A 13,229-nucleotide genomic window follows, 5' to 3' on the forward strand; every position below is an offset into this window, starting at 1 on the left:
TCCTTTAGTTCCTGGACCATTTTCCATGCAGCTCCAGGTGACAGAGAACACATCAATTAGGACCGAGCCAACAAGCTGATCAATGATACTGAGGAGAATTACATAGAGACAGAGAACCAACTGAGAAAACATATCAATGGTTCTGAATGACAACCAATATACATCAACACCAGACATCATGATTCATGGAAATGTACAAGATTAAAACATTGGATTGAATTTTAATTAATAACAAATCAGTTTACAGTTTAACCAGCTCAGCAGAACCATTATAATCATAGAGACCAAACCCAGGATAGAGGGGCTGAGTGAATGTGGTCTGGACTCTGTGGAGGAGGGTCATTGTGTCAGAGACACTGTAGAAGGACAGAGTACCTGCCTTGTGATCCAGGTACACTCCTACTCTGGAGGACTGAGGGCCTGATACTTTAGTCTCAACATTATTGTGTCTGAAACAATAACCACCACTATAGTAATATAAACTCCAGGACTTGTTATTGAGTCCAAATACACCATCTCTCTCTGTTCTGCTGATGTCTTTATATGAGACTGCTGTAGCAACACCACCAGTCCTCTCCACCTCCCAGTAACAGCGTCCAGACAGACCCTCTCTACACAGAACCTGCCACCAGTAGGTGAATCTGTCTGGATGGACAGGATATGGTTGGACTTGGTCTGTACGTGTCACCTTTCTGTTCCCTTCAGACAGAGAGAGGAGTGTGTGTGCTGTGTTTGGGTCCAGTGTGAGCTGACAGGAATCTGGGAGAAGAGCAGAGACCAACGAGGGGAGTCAGAACAATAAGTTAAGTCAGATACTGTATCTCCCCTGTCTTTGATTAGAGCACAGCAGAGATCAAATCAGAGAAATATGAGGAGTCAGATAGAGACCCAGTCTTTGATTAGATCTACTATTGCTATATATTTCTAGAGGGATTGTTAGGAGTGTCAGTAAAAAGAGACTGTTAGTTACTTCACAATAAAGAGACTCACATTGTAACAACTGTTCTCTGGTCTTGGGCTCTGGAGGCAGTACAACATCCACTATATTCACTACAGACACACAAACACATTGACAGAGAGAGGGAATGTTATCATCAGACCATATTCCACATGTATATGACTAGTAGGGAACTTTCAATGGTCTAAAGTTGATGTTCTTATTGTTTTCAACACACCTGTAGTGGAGATCTTGGTCCATTCTCCTTTAAGGAAGTCTTCTAGTTTCTCTCTCAGTTCAGACACAGTCTGACTCACATCTCCAAAGGACTGAAGAGGACGGACAACGATGCTGGGTAAGTCTGAAGATACACTGATACTGGAGAGAGACTGATACCTCTGGAGAGAGAGAGAGAGAGAGAGAGAGAGAGAGAGAGAGACTGATACCTCTGAGAGAGAGAGAGAGAGAGAGAGAGAGAGAGAGAGAGAGAGACTGATACCTCTGGAGAGAGAGAGAGAGAGAGAGACTGATACCTCTGGAGAGAGAGAGAGAGAGAGAGAGACTGACACCTCTGGAGAGAGAGAGAGAGAGAGAGAGACGGAGAGAGAGAGAGAGAGAGAGAGAGAGAGACTGATACCTCTGGAGAGAGAGAGAGAGAGAGAGAGACTGACACCTCTCTGGAGAGAGAGAGAGAGAGAGAGAGAGAGACTGACACCTCTGGGAGAGAGAGAGAGAGAGAGAGAGAGAGAGGGACGGACAAAGAGAGAGAGAGAGAGAGAGAGAGACTGACACCTCTGGAGAGAGAGAGAGAGAGAGAGAGAGGGACGGACAGAGAGAGAGAGAGAGAGAGAGAGAGAGAGAGGGACGGACAGAGAGAGAGAGAGAGAGACGGACAGAGAGAGAGAGAGAGAGAGAGAGAGGGACGGACAGAGAGAGAGAGAGAGAGGGACGGACAGAGAGAGAGAGAGAGGGACGGACAGAGAGAGAGAGAGAGACGGACAGAGAGAGAGAGAGAGAGAGGGACGGACAGAGAGAGAGAGAGAGGGACGGACAGAGAGAGAGAGAGAGGGACGGACAGAGAGAGAGAGAGAGGGACGGACAGAGAGAGAGAGAGAGGGACGGACAGAGACGGACAGAGAGAGAGGGACGGACAGAGAGAGAGAGAGGGAGAGAGGGGACAGAGAGAGAGAGAGGGGGACGGACAGAGAGAGCGAGAGAGAGGGACGGAGAGAGAGAGAGAGGGACGGAGAGAGAGAGAGAGGGACGGACAGAGAGAGAGAGAGGGGGGGACGGACAGAGAGAGAGAGGGGGACGGACAGAGAGAGAGAGAGAGAGAGGGACGGACAGAGGGACGGACAGAGAGAGAGAGAGAGAGAGAGAGACAGACACCTCTGGAGAGAGAGAGAGAGAGAGAGAGAGAGAGAGACTGACACCTCTGGAGAGAGAGAGAGAGAGAGGGACGGACAAAGAGAGAGAGAGAGAGAGAGAGAGACTGATACCTCTGGAGAGAGAGAGAGAGAGAGAGAGGGACGGACAGAGAGAGAGAGAGAGAGAGAGAGGGACGGACAGAGAGAGAGAGACGGACAGAGAGAGAGAGAGAGAGAGAGAGAGAGAGAGAGAGAGAGAGAGAGGGACGGACAGAGAGAGAGAGAGAGAGGGACGGACAGAGAGAGAGAGAGAGAGAGGGACGGACAGAGAGAGAGAGAGAGGGACGGACAGAGAGAGAGAGGGGGACAGGACAGAGGGGGAGAGAGAGAGGGGGACGGACAGAGAGCGAGAGAGAGGGACGGGAGAGAGAGAGAGAGGGACGGACGGAGAGAGAGAGAGAGAGGGGGACGGACAGAGAGAGAGAGAGGGGGACGGACAGAGAGAGAGAGGGGGACGGACAGAGAGAGAGAGGGGATGGACAGAGAGAGAGAGAGAGAGAGGAGACGGACGGACAGAGAGAGAGAGAGAGGGGGACGGACAGACAGAGAGAGAGAGGGGACGGACAGAGAGACAGAGAGGGGCGGACAGACAGAGACAGAGAGAGGGACGGACAGACAGAGGGACGGACAGACAGAGAGATAGGGACGGACAGGCCAACAGAGAGAGAGGGACGGACGGACAGAGGGACGGACAGACAGAGGGACGGACAGACAGAGGGACGGACAGACAGACAGAGGGACGGACGGACAGACAGACAGAGAGGGATGGACAGACAGACAGAGAGGGACGGACAGACAGACAGAGAGAGAGGGACGGACAGACAGAGACAGAGGGACGGACAGACAGAGGGACGGACAGACAGAGGGACGGACAGACAGAGGGACGGACAGACAGAGAGGGATGGACAGACAGACAGAGAGGGATGGACAGACAGACAGACAGAGAGGGAGGGACGGACAGACAGACAGAGAGGGATGGACAGACAGACAGACAGAGAGGGATGGACAGACAGACAGACAGAGAGGGATGGACAGACAGACAGACAGAGAGGGATGGACAGACAGACAGAGAGGGATGGACAGACAGACAGAGAGGGATGGACAGACAGACAGAGACAGAGAGGGATGGACAGACAGACAGACAGAGAGGGATGGACAGACAGACAGAGAGAGAGGGACGGACAGACAGAGAGAGAGAGAGAGGGACGGACAGAGAGAGAGAGAGAGAGGGACGGACAGACAGAGAGAGAGAGAGGGACGGACAGAGAGACATTTCCCATGAAGTTAATTTCATATCACATGTAACAAGACAGTTTAGTTACCTGGAGGAAATGGATGTGATCCTCTGTGTGTGAGAGCTGCTCCAGCTCAGTGCTTCTCTTCCTCAGCTCAGCGATCTCCTGCTTCAGTTGCTCCAGGAGTCCTTCAGCTTGACTCACTTGAGCCTTCTCTTGGGCTCTGATCAGCTCCTTCACCTCAGAGCTCCTTCTCTCAATGGAGCGGATCAGCTCAGTAAAGATCTGATCACTGTCCTCCACTGCTGACTGTGCAGAGCGCTGGAGAGAGAGAGAGAGAGAGAGAGAGACAGGTTCAGTCAGAACTCTGCTCTCCAGGTCCACCAGGCCTTGTTCTCCCTCCTGGACAGACAGGTACAGAACACCTCTTGGTCCTGCTCTACTCTCCTCCCTCCTGGACAGACAGGTACAGAACACCTCTTGGTCCTGCTCTACTCTCCTCCCTCCTGGACAGACAGGTACAGAACACCTCTTGGTCCTGCTCTACTCTCCTCCCTCCTGGACAGACAGGTACAGAGCACCTCTTGGTCCTGCTCTACTCTCCTCCCTCCTGGACAGACAGGTACAGAACACCTCTTGGTCCTGCTCTACTCTCCCCCTTCCTGGACAGACAGGTACAGACCACCTCTTGGTCCTGCTCTACTCTCCTCCCTCCTGGACAGACAGGTACAGAACACCTCATGGTCCTGCTCTACTCTCCTCCCTCCTGGACAGACAGGTACAGAACACCTCTTGGTCCTGCTCTACTCTCCTCCCTCCTGGACAGACAGGTACAGAACACCTCTTGGTCCTGCTCTACTCTCCTCCCTCCTGGACAGACAGGTACAGAACACCTCTTGGTCCTGCTCTACTCTCCTCCCTCCTGGACAGACAGGTACAGAACACCTCTTGGTCCTGCTCTACTCTACTCCCTCCTGGACAGACAGGTACAGAACACCTCTTGGTCCTGCTCTACTCTCCTCCCTCCTGGACAGACAGGTACAGAGCACCTCTTGGTCCTGCTCTACTCTCCTCCCTCCTGGACAGACAGGTACAGAACACCTCTTGGTCCTGCTCTACTCTCCTCCCTCCTGGACAGACAGGTACAGAACACCTCTTGGTCCTGCTCTACTCTCCTCCCTCCTGGACAGACAGGTACAGAACACCTCTTGGTCCTGCTCTACTCTCCTCCCTCCTGGACAGACAGGTACAGAACACCTCTTGGTCCTGCTCTACTCTCCTCCCTCCTGGACAGACAGGTACAGAACACCTCTTGGTCCTGCTCTACTCTCCTCCCTCCTGGACAGACAGGTACAGAACACCTCTTGGTATATCATATATATCTCATATCATCATTCAGAACTTTAAGCATATCTTTGGGAGGACGCCCAGCCTGTTTGACAAAGATAAACAAAGAATTTTTTCCAAATTTGTGCTGACAAAATAATCAAATGTAATGTTTTTTACCAAAAACTCTACATGGAAAGCAGAAAGCTGTGATCAATTAAATACAACGTTAACTAGATATTATCTGTGTCATTTATAGCCTGGCACAGATAGTAAAACTACATTAAATACAACGTTAACTAGATATTATCTGTGTCATTTATAGCCTGGCACAGATAGTAAAACTACATTAAATACAACGTTAACTAGATATTATCTGTGTCATTTATAGCCTGGCACAGATAGTGAAACTACATTAAATACAACGTTAACTAGATATTATCTGTGTCATTTATAGCCTGGCACAGATAGTAAAACTACTGTAGCGACCCGCACAGACAGCTGTGTGTTATGTGTTCGGCTAGTAGCTGGTTGTGTTGTACTTACCAGTTCCCAGTGTTCGCGGGGTCCGACATGCCAATCAACCTGCTATCTGCCAATCACAGGAATGCCTGGGATGTTCTGATGCCGGGCATCCTGGTGGTTGGCGGAGTGGCGTGGAGGGGGCGGGGCATTGGAAGTTAAGCTTCAGCCTTTGTTCTCTCTCTGACGTCTGGGCTTCACAAGAGAAGGTCCCGATTGGCTTGTGGGGTATCTTTCATTTATTTGGCGTGAGCTCAGGCCAAACAGTAGCCTGTGTAAAGTTGCTAATAAACCGTCAATTCGTAACTCAATCCTCTGTCTGGACAATTGTTCCTTTATGATCGAGTCAGGTCATTACACTACATTAAATACAACGTTAAGTTATGTGGCGATGATATCTAGTTATGTTGAATTTAAAACATTTACATTTACATTTAAGTCATTTAGCAGACGCTCTTATCCAGAGCGACTTACAAATTGGTGAATTCACCTTCTGACATCCAGTGGAACAGCCACTTTACAATAGTGCATCTAAGTCATTAAGGGGGGGGTGAGAAGGATTACTTATCCTATCCTAGGTATTCCTTGAAGAGGTGGGGTTTCAGGTGTCTCCGGAAGGTGGTGATTGACTCCGCTGTCCTGGCGTCGTGAGGGAGTTTGTTCCACCATTGGGGGGCCAGAGCAGCGAACAGTTTTGACTGGGCTGAGCGGGAACTGTACTTCCTCAATGGTAGGGAGGCGAGCAGGCCAGAGGAGGATGAACGCAGTGCCCTTGCTTGGGTGTAGGGCCTGATCAGAGCCTGGAGGTACTGCGGTGCCGTTCCCCTCACAGCTCCGTAGGCAAGCACCATGGTCTTGTAGCGGATGCGAGCTTCAACTGGAAGCCAGTGGAGAGAGCGGAGGAGCGGGGTGACGTGAGAGAACTTGGGAAGGTTGAACACCAGACGGGCTGCGGCGTTCTGGATGAGTTGTAGGGGTTTAATGGCACAGGCAGGGAGCCCAGCCAACAGCGAGTTGCAGTAATCCAGACGGGAGATGACAAGTGCCTGGATTAGGACCTGCGCCGCTTCCTGGGTGAGGCAGGGTCGTACTCTGCGGATGTTGTAGAGCATGAACCTACAGGAACGGGCCACCGCCATGATGTTGACACCGTTACCGTTAGTAACGTCTGTTACACTGTAACTTACAGGCAGCCTCACATAAAAACCTATTGGTTAACAAAGCTTTGATTATGACCAAAGTCTATAGTAGTGAAAACTCTCTCTCTCTATTCTAACTTACCACACATTCACATCACTGCCTCGACATGAATGTGTCCTGTCAGAGCCGTTTCCTGTCCGTTAACTGTTAACAGTCTCGAGCCACAGCTTAACCAATGAGCTACAAGGAGGACTGACAGTCACGAGCGGTGCAGCAGCCTCTGCAGCAGCAGCCTCCCCGGGTCCTAGTGCCCGCCCGGTAAGACGGTTAAGATGCGATGGAACGGTTGACGGAGAGAAAATAAATCACAGAGAAAATATATTGACTGATATATTGAATTGTTTAGGGAAGCTTTAGCTTTGGCTTTAATACATTCTGAAAATACTTGAAAATAAAAATAATAGTAGCCCTCCTCAGGAACAACAAAATCCTCACAGACCAACTTCTTCTTCTATGATATAATGGAGGTCCTCAAATCTTATTTTAGGGATATGGAGGCGTCTCGTGTGGCCAATAGCCTGGGGAAATGCATAGCGCCAAATTCAAATAATACGCGATAAAACTCAAACTTTAATTAAATCACACATGCAGGGTACTCAATTAAAGCTACACTCGTTATGAATCCAGCCAACACGTCAGACTTTAAAAATGCTTTTCGGCGAAAGCATGAGAAGCTATTATCTGATAGCATGCACCCCCCTGAACCACCTGAACGAGATGTAAACAAATGAATTAGCGTCGCCGGCGCTACACAAAACGCTGAAATAAAATATAAAACATGCATTACCTTTGACGAGCTTCTTTGTTGGCACTGCAATATGTCCCATAAACATCACAATTGGTCCTTTTTTTCGATTAATTCCGTCCATGTTTACCCAAAATGTCCATTTATAAAGCCCGTTTTGATCCAGAAAAAAAACAGCTTTCCAAAACGCAACGTCATGACAAAACATTTCAAAAGTTGCTTAAAACTATGCCAAAATACTTCAAACTACTTTTGTAATCCAACTTTAGGTATTTTTAAACGTTAATAATCGATCAAATTGTTGACGGGGCGATCTGTATTCAATAACAGCAAGTCAACAATACATGCACGGTTTTCTCTCTTCCACAACATAATCCAGTGTCACCTCTGCCTCTTCTTCGTTTCACCAATGATTAACTTCAACACAAAGACTGGTGACATCCTGTGGAAGTTGTAGGAACTGTAAACTGGGCGCTATCTAATTTCCCTTCACAAAGACAATTCAGGGAACTGCCAGAGGGATTTTTTGTTTTTCTGAACAGTTTTTCCTTGGGCTTTTGCCTGCTACATAAGTTCTGTTATAGTCACAGACATGATTGAACCAGTTTTAGAAACTTCAGAGTGTTTTCTATCCACACATACTAATCATATGCATATACTATAGTCCTGGCATGAGTAGCAGGAAGTTGAACAACAAAACCCACATGCTTTTTATCAAAAAGTAGAAATGCTGCACCCTATCCTTTAAGAGGTGTGGTCCACAAACCAACATTAAAACCCTCACAGACCAACTTCTTCTATGATATAATGGAGGTCCACAAACCAACGTTAAAGGTGCATGGCGCCACCTACTGTTCTGGAGTGTGTTCAATCACGGTTTACACCTCTAAATCCTCCTACCGAACTCAGTACTTCTGAGAAAATAAAAGAGTCCTACTAACTTCTAATAGACCCTCCCCATCCCCCAAATCACTTCCAAGTGTAATGTTTACTGTTCATTTCTGATTGTTTATTTCACTTTTGTTTATTGTCTATTTCACTTGCTTTGGCAATATAAACATATATTTCCATGCCAATAAAGACCTTTGAAAATTGAATTGAGAGAGAGACAGTTCCATTTTAATGTATAGGGGCATGAGTCAGTCATGGTTACTCATGGTTATGTGATGAGGCAGCCCAGTTGGTTACATGAACCAGTCTATTCTCTGAAAGGGGTCCAGACAGCCTGTTCCCAACAGTGGGGTCAGTGGGATTGGATAGGGGCCCCTCTCTCTCTCTCTGACTGGAGGAGAGAAGTGAAATGGTGTGTCTCCTCTGGTCAACAATACTCACCTTGAAAGACTTCACAGCTTTTTGGAGCTTCTTCAGCTCCTTCTCTCTCTCCTGGAATCTCTGCTGGACCTTCTGCTGACTCATCCCCAGCTGCCTCTGTGGAGAATCACTCTTCAATGAGCTATCAAGCTTTATTAGTCCAGTAGATCAATAGTATAGTAATGTGACATAGGACCCATAGAGAGGAAGGTCTACAATCCTGAGGAAGTCCCTTTACAATATGATATTATGTTGCTATGTGAATGATTATAGTTTTTATGGTAGGCCTACATGTATCAAAGGGTTGAGACTGAACTTTGGACTCATAAAAGGCCATTCAAAATGATAATAGTGTTTGACTTTAGAAAATGGTGATACATTTGTAGCAGACTCATTATACTCAAGGTTTGTGTTCATATTTGTGGATCCATTTCATATTGTATATAATATAATGATCTCATATTCTAACAGATTTAGTTCCTACTGTATCTTTAATTCTTAGTTTATCAGACAGCCACCAACAAGTTGTTCTGGTCTTACCTGTTTCTCAGTCCTCTCTGCTGCAGCTGACACTGTATCATGGCCTTTATGTTCATCCATCACACACTGATAACAGATACACTGCTGATCGGTACGACAGTAAACCTCCAGCAGTTTGTCATGATGAGAGCAGATCTTCTCCTGTAGTTGTGCGGTGGCTTTGACCAGCTTGTGCTTCTTGAAACCAGGAAATTCATAGTGAGGTTGGAGGTGAGTCTCACAGTAAGAGGCCAGACACACCAGACAGGACATGAGGGCTTTCTGCTTTCTGGTCCCAGTGCAGAAATCACACGCCACATCTCCAGGTCCAGCAGAGCACAGAGCAGGAGGGGAGCAGCCTGGAGTCCTGTCTTCCTCAGTTTCTCCACCACTTCAGCCAACATGTTATTTTTCCTCAGATTAGGCCTTGGAGTGAAGGTCTCTCTGCACTGAGGACAGCTATAGACCCCTTTCAGATCATCCTGATCCCAGCAGCCCTCAATACAGCTCCTACAGTAACTGTGTCCACAGGGAATAGTGACCGGATCCTTCAGTAGATCCAGACAGACAGAACAACAGAACTGGTCCTGGTCCAGCAGAACTCCCTGTTGAGCCATTTGGACGGTTGTTCACTCTCACACAGACACTCAGATCAGTTGCGTTTCCTCAGAAAAGAGTTTGTGGGAAGGGGAGGGACTTCCTGGTTCTGCCAGAGGGCTGGGGTTAGAAAGGAGGGAGGGGTTAGAGGAATGAAGGAAGAGAGAGAGGAACTGCATGCAACAGCAAGAGGGAGACAAATAGTTTTGTTCCAAGGTTAGAGCCCTTAACATGGAACAAAATGACATAATGAATCTTAAAATGTGAGTTGTTAGAATATATGAAGGGTAACAGTTTCTATGAAGTACGTATGTATCATTATTTTAATGACCTTTATAATGCCTTATAATACACCTATGTGTTGTAATTAATCAATAAGGACTGAGGAGGTGTGGTATATAGTTAATATACAGTACCACGGATAAGGACTGAGGAGGTGTGGTATATAGTTAATATACAGTACCACAGATAAGGACTGAGGAGGTGTGGTATATAGTTAATATACAGTACCACAGATAAGGACTGAGGAGGTGTGGTATATAGTTAATATACAGTACCACAGATAAGGACTGAGGAGGTGTGGTATATAGTTAATATACAGTAACACAGATAAGGACTGTTCTTAGACAAGATGCAACGAGGATTGAGAATTATCTTACATATTCAAAAATGCAATAAAATTGTAATTGGCAGTAATATCTAACAATGTTTGTGTTCCTAGCTCCAACAGGGCAGTAATATCCAACAATGCTTGTGTTCCTGGCTCCAACAGTGCAGTAATATCTAACAATGCTTGTGTTCCTGGCTCCAACAGTGCAGTAATATCTAACAATACTTGTGTTTCTAGCTCCAACAGTGCAGTAATATCTAACAATGCTTGTGTTCCTGGCTCCAACAGTGCAGTAATATCTAACAATGCTTGTGTTTCTAGCTCCAACAGTGCAGTAATATCTAACAATGCTTGTGTTCCTGACTCCAACAGTGCAGTAATATCTAACAATGCTTGTGTTCCTGGCTCCAACAGGGCAGTAATATCTAACAATGCTTGTGTTCCTTACTCACAGAGGGCAAATCTAAAAAGTAAAATAAGATATTAGGACAAGCATTGATAGATATAGATATATATGTTGTATACTGTGATGTGATGCATAGATAATTTGGAGTACATCTGTAGTATATCTGAAGAATAGTATATGTACAGTAGTAGTTAAATAGGACAGGCCTTGACGAGAATACAGTATATACATATGAAGTGGACAGTAGTAGTTAAATAGGACAGGCCTTGACGAGAATACAGTATATACACATGAAGTGGACAGTAGTAGTTAAATAGGACAGGCCTTGACTAGAATACAGTATATACACATGAAGTGGACAGTAGTAGTTAAATAGGACAGGCCTTGACTAGAATACAGTATATACACATGAAGTGGACAGTAGTAGTTAAATAGGACAGGCCTTGACTAGAATACAGTATATACATATTGTAGCGGTATTTATTAGAGAGGGGTAAAGATAAAGATTTTGTTGTGGCGCCAGGCAGGTATTAACCCTGCCGAAAGGAGAAGAGTAGAATAGAGAGAGTACCACTACCAGACACACACACATCAGCAGAAGAGACTGCCCAGAGTGTAGCCTGTTTACCAGATAGCCAGTGGAGAGAGAAGAGAATACACACCCTATAAAACCCACATCACAGCACAGGAGTAACCAAGAATACCTCATACAATAATAATGTCAGAGCAAGTGAACAGTAACTTCATACAAGAAAGAACCCAGTCATCATCAGAGGATTTGCAGTAACATGTATTATGTTCCAGTGGATGAGAGCAGAGGGTATGAATGTGGGGGTGTTCATAGACACACCAAAGGCGTGCCGGTGTCCTGTCTGACCGTCCGATGGTTTGTATGTCAAAGCTTCGCAACAATGTTGCTACTAATCCATGAGAACCATAACCGGCGCGGTGCCAAACGATAACAACCACGACCTCGAGCTGTCACACCGATGATTGAGTTAAATACTTTATAAACTACACACGCTGAAAATAAACCAAACTTCTGCAGCATAGCACACACAGTCAAACTGTCGCGCCAACCAAGAGCTCCTCTCCAGAGAGCTGAAACAGCGGTGTTTATTTCCTCCTTCCTTCCTGCTGATGCGCTCTCACAGTGCAGCGCACGTGAAGGCTCCGTGCAGGATTTCACCACAGCGCGAGCACATGGAAACTCACTCAAACACTGTCCCAAGTTCCCACAAGCTACAATAGGTACCCTAGTTAGCGATCTGGTATCAGGATAAATATAACAATGAGTCACCGATTTTATACTATGTATTTTTTATTAGCTATGTCATAAATGGCAAATGCAACGTTCGTATATACGGGCTCACTGTAATACCACGCAGGGCAGAACAGAGAACTGACAGGATGTACGTAAACATTGTTCTGATACACATTATGATAGACGGAGTTCCAACCCGTCGGTTGGCCTATCACAGTAGAGACTGGGCGTGGTTTAAACTTGCCCAGCCTATCGCAGGCGCTCAGGCGGGTTCCCGTCTCTTCGCGCTTCTTCCTCCCTCCGTCGATGTATAGATCCTTACTGTTCTGGTATCGCAGCCGAGTTGCTCAGTTCCTGCTATTGTGTTGTTCAGTATCTTTCCGTCTCAGTTAAACCACGTGACGACCACCTATCACAACTCTGTAAGATACAGCAAGTCACACCATGTGCTCAATATTGTTACATACAAACACAAGGACAAAGCATCTGCTGGGCTGTTATCTACAGTTTTGCAACATGCAGGTCACACCATGTTACTCAGTTCTTGTCACACACAAACAGGCAAGTAGCAAGCAGTTGTTTAATCTCATAATGATGCTCCAGTGCACAAATGCAGACACCTCACACAACCAACATCAGATAATATTTAATCATATATATGCTATTGGCTATAATGTAAAATACAGAATCCAACAAAGGTCAGGCAAGAGAGAACAATAAGGGTGAACAGAAATACAGAAACCTGCGATGGACCAAACCAAAATATACAACACTTTTACAATCAAGTGTATTTACCATATAGACATTAAAAGTGTTTGTACACCAAAAAATAACATTATATATGCAGCTGTAATTAAATAAAAAAACACACTGAATTATTATTATTATCAAACTATTAATATCCCCTCTTGACCTATTTGAACTGGTCCTTGTGTGCAACTTGGTGCGTAATCTAGTGGAACAACATCACACTGCTACACATACATCATGAGAACAATGCAGGGAGGCGAGACATCTACCACTATCAGATTAGAGACGTATCAGATTAGAGACGTATCAGATTAGAGCCATCAGGGAGACTAGACATCTACCACCCCACTACAACTATCAGATTAGAGCCATAAGGGAGA

At 46.1% G+C, this 13,229-nt stretch overlaps 1 pseudogene; it reads right to left on the reverse strand.

The window, feature by feature from the left end:
* Positions 1-201: 201 nt before the first annotated feature.
* LOC135536153 (tripartite motif-containing protein 16-like) lies at positions 202-13,229 on the reverse strand (annotated as a pseudogene).

Source organism: Oncorhynchus masou, unplaced genomic scaffold, assembly GCF_036934945.1.
Source record: "Oncorhynchus masou masou isolate Uvic2021 unplaced genomic scaffold, UVic_Omas_1.1 unplaced_scaffold_564, whole genome shotgun sequence".
In the NCBI taxonomy this organism is placed as follows: Eukaryota; Metazoa; Chordata; class Actinopteri; order Salmoniformes; family Salmonidae; genus Oncorhynchus; species Oncorhynchus masou.